The sequence below is a fragment of the Sinohyriopsis cumingii genome, chromosome 16 (genome assembly GCF_028554795.1).
Source record: "Sinohyriopsis cumingii isolate HCF-2022 chromosome 16, ASM2855479v2, whole genome shotgun sequence".
Classification (NCBI taxonomy): domain Eukaryota; kingdom Metazoa; phylum Mollusca; class Bivalvia; order Unionida; family Unionidae; genus Sinohyriopsis; species Sinohyriopsis cumingii.
Window position 1 is genome coordinate 30,389,890 of NC_142976.1, and position 17,043 is coordinate 30,406,932.

The following is a 17,043-nucleotide window of genomic DNA, read 5'->3' on the forward strand; positions in this document are numbered from 1 at the left end:
TTTGACGACACAGATATATGGTTTAATGTGGCGATTTATATGAGTAGTGGATTATGAAGATGTGTGCGTATTTAGAATCCAAATATTGGATCTATTTAACAAAAAACGCACAGTTTCAAAGATGGAAAAAATACACAAATAAATTTAGTTCAGTAACCCTAAAATACAGGATAAATGATTTCATAAATGATTCAATAATGGAAAGATGAATATAGTTCACTCAAATAGTAAACAATGTAAGTCTTTACACATAGTAAAAAAAAATGTATTCGCTCAGGTAGCGAAATGGTGTCACTAAACAAGAACGGATATACAATCTATCCTTCCAGTCCTGAATAATACACTGGGTCTTACTAACCCAAAATTAGCATACAGCTAAAAATACATGTGTGGAGATGCACTCCGTCACCCGTGCACCATATCCGCTCCACAGCTCCTCCGAATCAATTTCACAACCAATATAGACTCCGGACCCTCGGAATACTATGATCACTTGAAACATTAGACCCTCCGGACACTTGAAATATTAGACCCTCCGGACCCCCTGTCCTTTGACGGCTCTACAGCTGGGTCACCTTAGTCACTCTTGACATTCCGGACGCTAGACATTAGACGCTCCGGCACCTTAAACGCTCCGGACACACGGACGTTTCTACACTCTGACAACACCGGACACCCCGGATATTCCTACCATCAAAAACTCAGCCCTACAGCTAGAGTTGTGCGAATCCTTTTAGCAGGCCGCTTGCTGACAAAACCATTAGTATTGTAAAGGTCCTTTACATGTAGTAACGTATTTATACCTTTAGAATTTTCGTTATTCTTTATCAAAGGCACCTTGCACGTGTGGCACAGGACGAATCGTACTCACGATTTCGAAATACATAGACCATATTATAATCACCCTCGGGTATCGTTGTACAGAGAAAAAGAAACGAAACTCGAGTACATGTATTTAATTAACAACATTTACACCATTCCGTGGCATCTTAAATACTGTTATTTATTTTCTCTCCCATCATTTGTTTTCAGTTATTTTAATGACATCCATTGTAATCACGCATACGATTTTTAAAGAATTAGTGTGTGCATACTTCGACTTTTATAATAAAACAACGATATCTGAAGGAAATGTTTTGTTTTTTATGTTTAAATGGTTCAAAGATAGGATCTAAAATAGTTATCCAAGAATCAGAAATAAACGAGAACATACATATTCCCTTTACAACTTTAATACATTGTACTTTTATCCCTATCGATCTAAAATGAATAAAAACAAACAAATCGAATGTAAAAAGCGGTTAAACCTTGAATGAAAGTTCAGCTCTTAACACATCTCTCTGGAAAGCATTAATGAGAAAGAAACCTTTTCGCTTTGTACGAGACATTTTGTCTTCGCGCGTTAAGCAGACGATCTAAAGTTGCAAATATTTCAATAATAATACAAGATATTTAGTCTGGAAATATCACATCAATCCAAGTCATCAGGAATTACATATTCATTTAATTGATTGATAAACATTGATTCATTTCTAAAAAAGAGTACAGAAAAATGAATTGAGGAGAGATGATAATGTATTTTATTGAGATAGAAGAGGCTTAAATAACCCGTATACTACATAACCTGTAAACAATATATCAACGTCTAATCTGTAACGGCTAGCAATGTTCACAAAATACGTCTTTTCTGAATAATTATAATAAGACATAAATTCATTTAGTGATTACACATAATAAGATCAGTTCTGCAAAATATGTCTTTCTGTCGTGCCGGTCAGTCCCATTGTAAGGGACTCCTACTATTACTACGACGTTTTGGTCATAAAGTAACCGAAATAAGCAAATCCAACAAGTTTTGTAAAACTTAACACATCATTTAATTATGATAGTTATTAAATGAAAATGTAAAACGAACGAACGGTATTATCAAATGAATAATAAATGATTGCAAAACTTATATTCAAGTCCAAACAAAATCGAATGTTCCGAACAAATATTAAATCCTCGAATGTGCTTGTATGACAAAAGTACCGATGTAGCGAAATGGCATTATCCAGAACTCGATTGAAAATTTCGCAATAGTCCATGAATACTACTCTAGTGCGGTGAGGACATTGTATTTCAAATGAATAATCCAATCAAATGTTTCGTCACAAATAATATCCTAACGCAACTTTAAATTTGCCTGCGGACTGATGTTACAACAAGAAAATAAGAAACAAGACTGACTAAAATTGTTCAGCTCCACATACTTAACCGGGTGAAAACCAGTTTGCTACTGTCAGCTATGTGATACATTGCAAATATCCAACATCGTAAAAGAACCCACCTAGTCTAACCTATCCACTGAAAAAGAGGAACCTGCCAAACCGCACCAGCCAATGTGGTTTTGTTATTAATATTAGTATTAATGGTCGTAAACACCTACACCAACAACTAATTATAGATCACACGCAATGTACACTCTCAATATATTAAAATATATTTTATAACAGCATACAAAATGTAACGATTTAATATCTTGAATATAGATAATCATTAGGATTTACAGTCATGAAAAAATTATTCATAAATATAGATATAATCATGTACAAAGACTTACAAACAATACAGATATACATAATCATATAGACAGATACGCCTGCCTTTCTTTATGTATATTTAATTTGCATTGTTTAATAGATTAGTTTTGTTTTAATTTATAATGTAACATAGCATGTTGGACTTGACTTTTTTCAAAGTGACCTTAATCATTGATTTTTTTAATTCTGTAAACAACTAATACATAAAATAAATTGTGTCTAATTGAGCACCGTTTAGCTATTTGGATCATTATTTTTCCTGAATCAGAACATTGCCTTTACTATGACCTTTATATTATAAATAATTTTATATATAATTATATATAATTTAAAACAAAAAACATACTTTCTAATTATGATTAAGATTTTAATTTGTAAACATTAACACATTTGTAGAAGGTTAATTTCCATTAGGTAAATGTTATCTTTTAAAACACGTTCCGTGTGATCTGAGGTCAAGTAGAGGACTATATAATCTTGTCTTCTAGAAATTAATTAGTCATGCTTCAAGATCTTAATAGAATCTATTGAATTATTCATTGCTGTGTCCAAAACATAATTTGGGCTGGAATTTGACTATTCAATTTATTTAAATCAAGTGATTCTTCTCTCGAGATACAAAATGTACTACAAAAGTAACATTCATGGAAACAGCGATTTGAATTTTTAGTGAAATTTCAATTAAGGATTTAGTTCTTTGATTGTTACATTGTGATTCAAGAAAAGTATTCCGGGGCATCAGCATTATACGGTCCACCACAGTCACATTAACACTTTCAGCGTTGGATTTAATTTCTGATATCCAATTCAGCTTTCTTAAGAATTTTAATTATGAGGACTTGTGTTTGTAGTTCTAGCATTATTTGGGATTCAATTATCAATACCGTTCGTTCTTCTTCTTTATTTTCCCTGTGTATTCTAGGGAAATATACGATTTGCTGCTTCTCGGTCCTTTCTATTAACTATTTTAAGAGCACAGAGTAATTCAAAAAATTGGATGCTAGTTCTTGGGAAACGAATTTCTCCAAAACACGTCAGAAAACTTTGTTTGCGAAATTTAAATTCACATTGTTTCGGAATTTTCTAAGTCCCAGTCGTTATTTCACATTTAATTTTTAGAGAGATCAGCAACTTATTTCAATGTATTTAAACTGGAGATCTTTATTTCAAATCCTACTCAAGAACGGTTAGATTACTAGAAAAAGAAGGCATTGTTCCAGCTTATCAGCAAACATGAATCTTCTGAGGCAAAGGATTCATTAGGGAAGACGGTAATAATACTTTAGTCCAGTATTTGATGGGAAAATAATGTTTTGGATAAATGTGTTTTGGATTTTAGTAGCCAGTTTCCATTTAGCTCTTGCTCAAAAACTATAGAATTGAAATTAAAATACAAGAATGAAATAGAGATCAGAAAGTTTGAGCTTCAAGAAGGACAAATGCAACTGGATAAAAATTAAAGACAGAGAAAAAGATGATAGGCTAATACTAATACAGAAATGAAAAGAGGATGGCGGAAATACAGATGTAGAAAGAAAGCAATGGGAAAGAAAAGGAATGTTAATTTAGATTAAAGAAAATAGAGCATGCAAGAAAAGCAGACCCTCATTTTCCACACATATTCAAATTTTGATGTTTCTAAAAGTATTAGGTAGCACCCCTTCTTAAGGACAAAGATGAAGATAAATATTTCCTCATTTTGATGAACAAAAATGAAAATGTTTAAAGGCCCAGAGAGCATTGGATTCTCTTTTACAAAGTGAACTTTTTGTCAAAGCTCGTGACACATGCTCTTCCATGTCACCACGGCAAGTTCTGATTATGATCTGGTTAAGGAGTCTGTCTTGAAGGGTTATGAGTTGGTGCCTGAAGCTTATCGACAAACGTATTGGAAGTATAATGAAAGAAACTGGACGAACTCTTGCTGAATTTGCAAGAGACAAATATGGTTTGTTTGATTGGTGGTGCTTTGAAGTTGGTCGAGATTACAATAATATGAGACAGTTCATATTAGTCGAAGAGTGCTAGAGTCGGGTTTATGGTGAGGTTAAGACTCACCTTGATGAAAACAAGATTAAAACTTTAGAAAATACTGCTCGTCCAGCGACAAGTATTCCTTAGCTCATAACGTTTATCGTTTTCAGTAAGGTGATAAACTATTTCAGTCTAATGCAGGCACAACCAAATTTCAAATTGGCGCAAATGTTAGAAATTAAATGTCTGATAAGGCTGATCAGAAGTTCTTATCGCTTCCTTCGTGTACCTATGGCATGAAGAAAGGACACGTTTTTTTCCTGATTGCAACAAATTGAAATATATGCACCAGAATCAAGATAGACGTATTCCAAGTGCTCTTAGGTCTAAGTGGTCAAGGTCATGATCGTGTAATGAAATCACTATATTTGTTGTTTCAAACAAACCCTACTCTAATTTTATCAAGGTGAATTATGAACCATTCACGTAGAAGGGTTCCATACTACTCATAGGTGATATTGTTAATCCTACCGCTTCTACAATTGTAAGGAACACATGAGCTTCTCAGAGTCTTTTATTATCAGGTACTTTGCTTTTTTCTGAGAAGTCTTCTTCTAACGAGAGTGTTCTTATTCAGGGGGTCGAGTATGGGTTTGTTAATGTTCTTCTCCATGGTGAACATTTTTCATCAGACTTGATTTCATGACCCGTGACGGTCCAAATAGTGACGTATATACCCGTTGAGGGTGTCCATTTATCACAAGGCAACAAACTAGCTAGAAATAAGTTTATGGGTAATCCACTTGTAATTGACAAACCTTGTTTGGATCAGAAGGTCAATACTGATGAACAAATCCCTGATTTATACCCAGCTTGTGCAGTTGCTAGAGTGATAAGAAGGAACGCTATTGAGAGTGATGTTAATTAGAAAAGTATTATTTTAGCTGACACATGTATTTGTCAGGCTTTTGATGAGAGCACGTTTACTCTTCTTTTGAATCAGTCAAAGGGTATTGTTCACAGTGATCCTCATTTAACTGCTCATTATCTTTATTTAATCAGATTGACGAACGACAACCACTTATCCTGTTTGTTTCAGATGGCGTTTAGCTAAACAAAAGCCACATATTTTATTATGTTAATCTATGTGGTCCTTATCAGGAAATGGAGGGTATCTGAGGTACATTTTGGCGAATAATGGTCAGTGAACTGAAATTATAATTCCAAAAGTCATATGGAGAGGAAATTATTAGCTTAGCCCATGAAACTACATGGGCTGTTTATTTTGGGATCACTAAGACTGATAACTAGATATTGTATCTCTTTTATTGTGAGAAACGTAAAAGTGCTGTTGTTAAATTTTACTGTAGATCTTTTCATACTTTTCAAGTTGTAGGAAAACTCAATCAGAAGATATCTAAGGTTTACGTGCAACCTATTCATTCATTTGACGAACCTATAGGCATAATGATGGCCCATTACATAAGACCAAATCAGGCCACCAATACCTGTGAGACCTGTGCTTGAAAAAAGAAATTCAGTATCTGCTGGACAATGATTTCATAGAACCGAGTAAACGTGACAGGGGGTCACCATGTATTCTTGTAGATAATACTTTTCACATGTGCATAGACTATAGAAAGCTGAACACTGTAATCAAAACTGATTAATTTCCATTTTTAAGAACTCGATCAATTCATCTAAATAATTGGAAACACAAAAGAGTGTCACCTTTTTTCACCTTTCAGAGGATCCAGGCAAGTTCTACTGACGGAAATGGCAAATGAAATTTCGACATTTGTGGCTCCAGATGGACTTTATCAATATAAAGTTACGCCGTTTGGGATGCAATGTTCGTATTGTACTATACAAGGTTTAGTGAACATGAGTACGTCTGCTCTGGATACTTGTGACGCTTACATCGATGATTTGATCATCTAAAACGACACATGGAAAAATCACTTAGAGATAATGCAGACCTTTGAAGTGTATATTAGTTCAGCTCCTTCTCCGATTATTATGTTTAGCAATCACGACCCCTTGCTTGCATTGGCAAGATGAAAAGCAAACATTGAAGATTAATAAGGTGAAGTTTCATGTGGCAGGAATACAATATTGACATCAACACGTCCAGGGAAAAGGCAATTTATTACCAGATTAAAATAAATATTATATTGTTTCATGCATGTTGTGTGTCATTCTTAGGTATTCATCTGATGTAAATTTTGTATTAGATGTACATTTGACTAATATATACAATACAGTTTGGTTGCATAAATCTTTCTTCTTCTTGATGAGGCGAAGTGAAACTTGACCTTGTCAAAAATTAAGTTCAAGTCACGTAGAAACTGACCTGAATCATTGATCCTTTGTTATTCTGTAAACAACCAATACATAACTGAATAGTTTCTCAGTGAGTGTAGTTTACTTATTATTATTATTTTTGCTTGAGTCCATGACATTGTGTTCACAGGATCTTTATATTATAACTTTATAAACAGACTTTATAATGACTAAGATTATAATTTGTGACCATTAAGTAGTTTCTAGAAGGTTACTTTCCATTAGGTAATAGTTTTGTTAAGAATATTATATGTGTGATCTGAGGTAAAGTAGAGGTCTACATAGTATTGTTTCTCAATAAATTAATTATTCATGGTTTAAGATATTAGCATAATGAGTTGCATTATGCTAGTGTCGAGCAACTCATTTTCGCTATAATTTCATTTATACAAATTATTAAATCAAGTAGTTATTTTCTGGAAATACAAAGTGCTCTTGAAAACTAACATTCTTATAGACTTGCGTTTATAGTGAAATTTCAAATACGGATTTAATTCCTGGATTGTATTATTGTATTCCGACAAAATATGTTGGCGCATCAGCATCACACGAGCCACGACAGGTACATCAACACTTTCAACGTTGGGTTTAACTTGGATTTCCACTATGGTTTAATCAGTCCTTTAATTAGTAGGTCTTGTGTCTGAAATTCTATGATTATTTGGGTTTTAATTCTCAATACCGTAAGTTTATTTTGTTTTACTGATTGTAAGACCAATACGGGGATTTATTCAGATACATAACACCTCGCATTTCGTCCTAGTGTGCTTTCTTAACTAGTGAAAATGTGTTTGAGGAGAAGGAATGTCGGACAACTCTATCAGTTTAGAATCACAGGTTTTATAAAGATATATATTTTATAGCTGTGTAAAATTGTACAACCTTATTTGTATATTATCATAATTTGAAAGGTCTAGTTTTTGAATTGCTGTGCGTCAAATACACTTAGCTTCATTTTTAAAAACGTTGAATGTACCAATCTTGATACACCATACTGCTAGGTTAAAAGGCGTGCCATGTAACACAATCATTCGTTTATACAGTAGTTCATTACGATCAATGGATACAGTTTTCGTCAATTCATACTATTTAAACCTTCATTTAGCAGATTGCCTTTACCTCACTATGTATGATCGTGAACATATATTAGTCAATTATTAATTGTGTTAAAGTTCTTGCTGTAATTTCAACGTCATTTTTCAGCACCTGATAGGATATAAATGGCGGATTATATATCTGGCGTTGGAAGAACGCATAACAATGTGAGAAACAACCACCGACCCACGGAAATCTACTGGAAAGATTTCGCATATTAGTCAGCATGCTGTTATCGAATGCGGAAGCAGTAGCTTCATAATTCATGACATGTTTCACTCATTAGCTTTTGTTTCATGGATGTTCTAAAAACATATGTGTGCCAAAACTAGGAATTATACTATTTGATTACAAATTGAAAGGATAGGCTGTTCGGCTTTGAAAAAGAAAGTATAGTGTGGGTGGAGGAAGGCGCTTGACTCTGGAAAATTCAAATGGTCGTGCTTTAGAATCATCTAGAAGAAATACGATCTAAAATATTATATCGTGGGAAGTAGAGTACAAAAATTTTACCTCGTTGTGGTGGTGATCGGGCATTTAATTTGAAAATATTTTTGCTTTTCTAAGGCTGATTCAGATTGAATCATATGATGGTATGTATGGTAGAGTATTAAATGTTGCAAAAATGATTCGATAATGACATTTTATTGATGATGAGCAATATTTTATTTCAATCATACTGCGATAGGGAATTAGTTGAGGACAGCCGAATTGCAATATATATAAAGAACACGACTCATACGGCAAACACCAGTCCTTTCAAATACACCGGATCCAGTAAGGCATCGCTTGTGTCAGGATTGATTAAAATGTCAACCTTTGCTATGTCAAAGCTTGTTTGTTGTTACTGTTTGTCTTCTCTATGTTTTGTGTTTAGCTTTGGAACTGACTCAGTTAAAGTCAAAAACGATCAGGCTAGTGAGTGAGAAATTAGATTTGCAGTGTTCGTTGTTAGTTTATTGCATATACAATAAACTAAACATATACATGTGTTCGCTGTTCGTGTACTATATATATATATATATATATATATATATATATATATATATATATATATATATATATATATATATATATACATATATATTTATATATATATATATATATATATATATATATATATATATATATATATATATATATATATATATATATATAGATGGATAGATAGATAGATAGGTAGATAATACACGAACCAAGTACTAAATATTTCTCCATATTTTCTATACACATAATAATAATTATTATAGTCAATTGCAGCAATAGAAACATTCTTTACTTTTAAACTTTTGTTTGCAATTTTATCCCCGAAAGAGATTTCACGTAGCGTATATCCAAATAATTCTGCTTTTGTACTTTCATCATTTTTCAACTTAGTTTGCTATACAGTATCTTTACTTAGGTCTGTTTGTATTCATTTATTTGTTGGCTCTTCTATTTTATCTTTATAATCAGAATACACGTGTTTTAATTTGACATCATGACTTCTACATAATCTACATTCTAGTTCGTCTTATATAGTATTTAATCTGCAGGGAACAGTAGTCAGCAAATGGAAGATCACGAACTGTAGTTTCTTCCTCTCATTTTGTCTTCTTATATTGATTATTTTGGATGTAATAAAGCACACTGAGTAGATGAAAAATATCCAGTCTTCCTCAACATTTTTGGTGTTTGTATCGATTGTATTAAGTTGGCCGCACACTTCTTCAACAACAGTTTCGCGTTCTCCTTTTTCAATTTGGCGCCATTAGGTTTCTTCGGGTACATGTTTGCCTAGTCGTAGTGTGCTAGGCTGAATCTGCACCTTTTCTAGCATATTATTAGTGCTTCGGTGAACCTTGTGATCCTAAAAAGGGCTGCTCAGTCACCCAAGGGACTACTGATGTCCACTTATGTTTCAGATAATTGAAAAGCGCACCAATGCCCTGAACTGCCCTTTTCCTGGTCTGAAGCTACAGCTCCCTGTGTATCCACACCTGTTGATTTGCCGCTCGCCCATCGCCATATAATTTGAAGGAATCTGATAATGTGAATATAAAAAGTAACGTGACTTGCGCGTACGTTTGGTGTAAGTGAGGGAAGGTTGCGAACAGTCAAGTCAAGTACGGCATCTAGTGTTACTGATAGTAATAATGGATGGTACTATCTGTGACTGCTGTCCGAGAGTGTACAGCTACACCTAGCTACAATCTGGAAAGACCTTTCTAGTGGATTAGGCAACCGAACATATATGCTCATTCCATAGATGTGAAGTGAGATGCAAGAGCTGTGTCAACATCGGTGGGGGGGGGCATCAGCTCAGGTGCAGTATTAATATTTGGCAATTCACTGCATCCAGATCTGTTTCCAGACGTTTCGACATTGTCATGCCATGATCATCAGAGTCGATAATCCCAGTACCACTACAAACGTCTAATCTTTACATACATGAGTAAACTTATTGCAATTGATCCAACGTTATATCCTAAGGGACCTAAAGACAACAGTCCTGATTTCAGGTTCCAAATATTAATTAGATTAAATATGTTTTTCTCGGAAATGTCGACACAAGTGACGTATGAAAAGAATATAAAATTTAATTATTTTAATTGAATCAAGCTAGGATAGCAATAGTTCAGGAATGTTTACAGGCATAGTTGCTCATTTCACTTTAAGCGGGTTTAGAGCAATTTTAACGGAAACGCTCTTCAATAGAGAAGCTGATTTACCGAAAAATTTGAAAATATGATCAAATAGTGAAACATGCAGTCATTAAGATATGCATTATCGATGACATTATATGCAAAGCCACGAGTTGGAAAGAAAGTTATTTATCATAAACGGTTATAAGAGGTACACAGCATATAAAAAGCAATCAATACGAGTACGTTATTCTGAGAGCCAAATATATATTCGGCTGTCAATGCAGATTTATTCGCTGTAATTGTAACGTGATTTTTTCTTTAATTTTAATTTTATTTTCTTCATATCAGCTTCTAAACTACGTGTTTTATTTTTAAACTTCCCTATTGCGACAGTATATGTCGTCGATGATTGGGCATATCTTTCGCACAGTTTGTGATGGTTGTACAGCAATACATAATAATTTAAATGTCTCAATGTACGTTAAATCCTTTTTCCGTTCTTAGCTATCCTTATCTACAAAGATTTACTTGGCTATTCGTATTCCCACTCTGCTAAGTACCGTATAATTTATTTTCAATAATTAGTTTCAGGTTGTATTCTTATTTTTTAAATTTGTATCTTCCGAAGCTTTAAGCATTTGAGCATTAATATTTTTGTTACAAGACTACTGTTAGTTGCATCAACGTGTTGTACCATAATTACTAGATTGGCAGTGTTATTGATGAGGTTTAAATCACTTTTATTTGTATTGGCTATTGATGCAGACACTGTCTCTGTTTTAGTCTAGCTATTGAAAGGTAAACCATGCGGCGAACCCTGTGCAAAGAAAACTCAAAGGACCTCTTAAAAAATGTCATATTGCTATGCAAGAGGTATGATAATTAAATACCTTTATGATATTACGAGCGGAGTTCTCCTTAAATACTCAGAATCCACTGAGTTTGTCAAGATTGTCTCATGCTGACTGTATCATTGATAACTTTCTTAATGCATCACTGATAATGCATACTATGTGTGTGTTGCGTTTTGTCCATTTCTAAGCGTCGGACATCACTCCCACCCGCCATTGTTTAGATTGGCGTTCATATCTTTTATGGGTGTATACTTATTTGTTATACTGGGTATGAGTGTAAAAGCTTGTTCTTGTCCCTTTATTTTCACGCTGTTTTGATAAGCATTAAGGAATTCATCTGATGGTATCAACTCAGCAGGACCCGTAAAGTCAACAATAATGTAAACAAATTCGCATTCCGGATTTTATTGTGACTTCTTAGTTTCATATGATGCCTGAATTTCTCATGGACGGTTTAAGAACGAATTATCTTGCTTTTCTTAAAGATGATATATCAAAGCTAGAAATATGATGTGAACCCGTAAATTAGTGATTTCAGACATCCTGTGCAGATTTGTTATTCGAGCCGTGTCACGCAGGATTGTGATATAATCAATGTGCAAAGCTGAAGAAGTACATTTTTCATCAAACGTTTCCTTTAACAATAAGTTAGAACTGATGGCTCTGTTCATTGCTGTAAGTTCGTTAAAAAAAAAAGATTTCTTATTTTATATTAATGTGTAAAATAGTTTAATTTTGATAGGGACTATTTCAATCCACGTTACGAATGATTGTTTGGTGTCATTATTAGGTACCTCTAAACTGTGATACCATAAACTATTAGTGTGCATCAGACATGCACAACATTATTTCTTTACATAAACTTAATCAAACAGTAAAAGAGCACCGTCACAATTTAAAAATATCAACCAGGATCATCATTGTACAATATTATTACTCAGAAATATAACACCAGAACAACCACTGGAAGTATAAATACCTAGTCTGGGAAAAATGTATAGTTTTTTTTAAAGTGTTTGATCCCAAACCACTTTACTACTAAACTCAAGGATTGTTTCTGAAAATATAGTACCAAAACATGGCAATTCATACATGTGTCAACCAATACTTATTAATGGTGCTAGTAAAAATGCTAAGGACGAACGAAAGGAAGTAATATCTGTCAGTTTGGGGACAAATATAACACTGCAAACAACATGAATTAGCATTATGGTCTGAAACTTGAATGCGTAATGTTCTGGAGACAATGTAAATTTAACATTATTCTATGGGCTTGATATTAATTTGACACTCTGCTACAAGCGGATTGGTAATATTAAAAGGCACAAAGGTTTCACAAAACTCCTGGTGCAATGGACTTGAATACAAAATTATCATATGTGACATGGGGAAAATAATGTTAAGCTGCACTTAGTGACAGACAAGAACCTGCAGTCACATAGCAAGCCGCTGTTTCAATTAACCAAAAAGCTACTGACCAGCACCTACAATTACTAAACACCTAGAATATGAATGTTAACACGTACATACAAATATATTGTCACCAGTGTAAAGATTGGGGTGCCTACAGTATATGTACAAACACTACATCAGAATATAACACAGAATGGATGGAGTGCTCACCCACTATACATAGAAAACATCTATGAGGGATTAGTGACTAGTTGTTAAAGACAAACGATATCCAAATGCTCCTGGCGTATACTGATTAATATATCACTATTTTTGTAGAGGAGTGGGTAACTTTGGTTTTAGCCCAGAAAAGGGTTTTCTGTTGGTCAGATTTGCCTTTGCCAATCATATCGCTCAATCGGTATGTGCTCTCCCCTTCATTTACCCTCTGATCGACATTATTCTAGTTTTGGCTGAAGCGATGTTGCAACTATTCACCTCCCTTTTGTCATTATCTTTAAGTTTCATTTATCCTACTTCATCACTTCTCTAATTAGCTCACTTAATGTTATTTTCTTTAGTCACCTAATTAAGGGTGTACTGCACTCGTATCATCCACTAATTAGCAGTTTATGCCAACTCGAAAAATAACCAAGAATGTCACAAGAAGCAAGCTCGCATCCATATATAGTCGACGGACGGATGAAAAGTAATTGCGCGGTTTCACCGACCAAACAACGTGTGTGACACATTTTAGCCATGGTATGATTTGTATCACCCAATTAACATGCTGCTAACTTTCAGAGTCAACGCGTGCTCTGAAACGTTTGTTTCATACAAACCCATTGGCAAACACACTCACAGACCATCAAAGAGATACAAAAGTAGAGGATGGCGGTTTAAATTTTAGTTCTTATGGAAGACAATGGCATACAATCACACTCAAAGACCCTGTTCCACTTCCGCCATTGGTTTATCGTTTTGGTAGATTCTTTCCAAAGCTTGTTATAAATGTAGGTCATATTGAGGAAATTCCATATTAGGAAAAAGATCCACTTATTGAATTCATTTATGAAAGTACATGACCGTATATACGTGACCATATTTACCTTGATAGCTGCTTTGAAACGTCTTTCGTTGATCCTGGAACACATTTGCCTACTTTGTCTACTTTGTTAAATCTAGAATAATAGGGTGTGAAGGAAAACATTTTACATTGTTTCAGTAACATTTTTCGAAAAATCAAAAGATAGGGAGAAAGTGAGAAAGAATGTTAAAGAATGATTTTGTAAAACACAAGCTAATGCCATCTTTTTCTAAATCAGCTTTTTTGTTAAGCATTCGTTTATTCAAGAAATATTTTGTCAAAAAAGTTATAATCAAGGTTCCAGTTTCTATGCTATTTATTCAGGAATTATGCATGGTACATTGCGTTTCTTAAGAATCAGAACAGTATAAATTCTGAGACTTCTAGCTCTGCACACATCATGTTTTCTATTTGATGAATCTATCTAAAGTATACCATTTTGTCATGTATATGCTATTATAATTTCAGGTTTGAAGTATACTTCGTTTTTAAAAGAAAAAGAGAATGACAGGTGATCTCATTAAAAGTCTGTTCCTATCATTTGGATAAGAAAGGAACGCATTACAAGTGTGTCTGAAAAGGTAAAACAATTTTTCTTTGTAACAAATAATTTTTGTCTGATGAAACCAGCCAATATCAAGCCTGGGGTAGTACATGCAATTGTAATGTTGTGTTGTCTTTGAAGTCATTCATTAAAGAGACAATGATGCCATTGTAATCATTGAACTTCTAGTATGTTTCATCAAGTTTCAGTTGGAAATAATTGCCATTATTAATTAAATTGATCAACTTTGCTAGAATCAGAACTCGTATCTAAATGTTTACATTATATAGATATGAGTCATTGACCATATTATCCACAACCTAGTTTACGGCCACATGCTGTCAGATGTAAAATAAGCTTAGTAACTGGAAAATTAAGTTTATTTAGATCTATATCTTATTTTGTATTTTTGTTGACTTTTAAACATGTTATAGGCATAAAAGAACACGCAAACCAAGGAGAGAATGTGATTGGTGCATTATGTAATAGATGTTATTTATGTCAAGGTTAACAAACTTATGAGTTTGTTAATTATATGGTTATATTCCATACAATTATCAATTAATGATTGACTTTTTGTATATTCTATTTACAATATTACTTGGAGATTTTATTGTCTCTTCGCTTCAACATGTCGCTATAGTATCTCTGACATAAATTCTGCCCACCATAATGGTTGACAACAGAGGAGACAGGGTGGAACTTCCTTGCAAAGTATTTGAATCGTATTGCCATGTACCAATCGGGGCAAGCTCCAAAGATCCGTTGATGGATAGTAAAACTTGTGGGTTTACATACGGTGTAGAGAAATTGCCATGGAGTTTGAAATGGTTAAATCTTGTGTTAGCGTCAAAATTTAATTTTCCACAGCTTTCTTGTGTGGATGACGCACATCGTAGTAGCATGCATACTTGCAAATAATATGGGCCACGATATTTATGTATTCCGTTAAAAACTCCGAGAGCATACATTTCTGCACTATATTGTCTTTCATACTCCAGATAGCAGCATAAACCCTGTTGACACACCTGTTCGGTACCGTTTTCTGCACCGATGATTACAAAATTATGCCAGTCACGGAAACTGGTAGATTTGAACTCATTTGATGTTATACGATGATTTTCTCTTATTCCTGGGGATAGTGGATGGTGTTCGTTTGAAGTAGTTGAACCTACTGTAGGACGTATCACAGGAACGTCAGCGACCAGTAATTTTCCGTCATCCTGTGTTCTACTGTAGTAAAAACTTTTTGGTCCAATCGGCGTGTAAATGCCACTACCCTGAAATCTTTCTTGTGGTCGGTGAAGATTTGCAGCCAAGAAATTTACTTTATTTGCGACAGCAAAGGATGAATGGTACCCTATTGCAGAGAAGAATGGCAAAGCGTCCATCCATGCCGTGGGAAAAGCAATATCAGTAATGTTATGCTCCTGAAGAAGTGGAATGGCTGGTTCATGAAAAAGTATATCAAAGCAGGTAAATAAACCAAAGCGACCAAAATCAGTATCAAAGTAGATGTACTCGGGATTGACAGGCGCATCATACTGGCATTCGTAATAAAGATTTTGTTTATGATACCTAGCAATAAGCTTTCCCGATCTATCAAAAGCAATGTCTGTATTGTATTGATACTGGCCATCTGGTGGACAGTTAGGGTCATCTTTTACACAAGGCTGTGCGTCTCCTATGTTCGCCACTAAATAAATAGAATGTCTCTTTGCTAGGCAACTTAGAAATACTTGAACATCTGAGTCATTATACCTTCCGGGTTCGTCGCACGGTGTCCAGCTTTCAGACTTGGGATCAGGGATATATTCGAGATACGGGGCGACAGTATATCTACTTTTAAATTTGTATCCATGTATTCCATCTTCAGGGAAGACAAGAATATCAGCACCCTGGAAAAGAATATATTATTATGTATTTGAAATTTGGACACCAAACCTGGATCAGATCTTAGAATCGAGCTATAATGTCTACTAACAGATGTTGTTGTATGTTATCTGATATGACAGATCAGAGAAATTTAAATAAAATGAGAAGATCGCATTATTATGTAAATTCAAAGGAAAATTAGCTTAGTCTATTTAAATAGGTCATTATGAAATTCATTATATGTTTGGTTTGTTGTTGCATTGCACAGCTACACACATAGGCTATTTGGTGCAAAGGAGGGACGCCGAGTGATCGAGTGGTCTAAAGAGCTCACCGTTACGGATCACTGGCATCTCACCTCTGTCTTCATGGCTTGGGTCCCGGGTTCGACCAATGTGGGTATGTGAGAAAGCTTGACAGTAGCTTCTCGTGGGTCGGTGGTTCTTTTCGCTGTTTTCTCGGATTCTTCCTCCACCATTTGTATTGGACGCCATGTTTGGCCTATCTTGTGCTGAAAAATAGCATTAAATTTACAACAACAACAACAACAAAGGACAATCGAGAGCTATATATGTTTTAGACAAAGGGCATTCAACGTCAACTGATGAGCGGATGATCCGATGGTAGGTTTTGAACCTGCATACTTTCTATCATGTATCCGGTACACTAA

At 34.4% G+C, this 17,043-nt stretch overlaps 1 pseudogene; it reads right to left on the bottom strand.

The window, feature by feature from the left end:
- Positions 1-14,178: 14,178 nt before the first annotated feature.
- LOC149780139 (pantetheinase pseudogene) lies at positions 14,179-16,402 on the bottom strand (annotated as a pseudogene).
- Between the last annotated feature and the right edge of the window lie 641 nt (positions 16,403-17,043).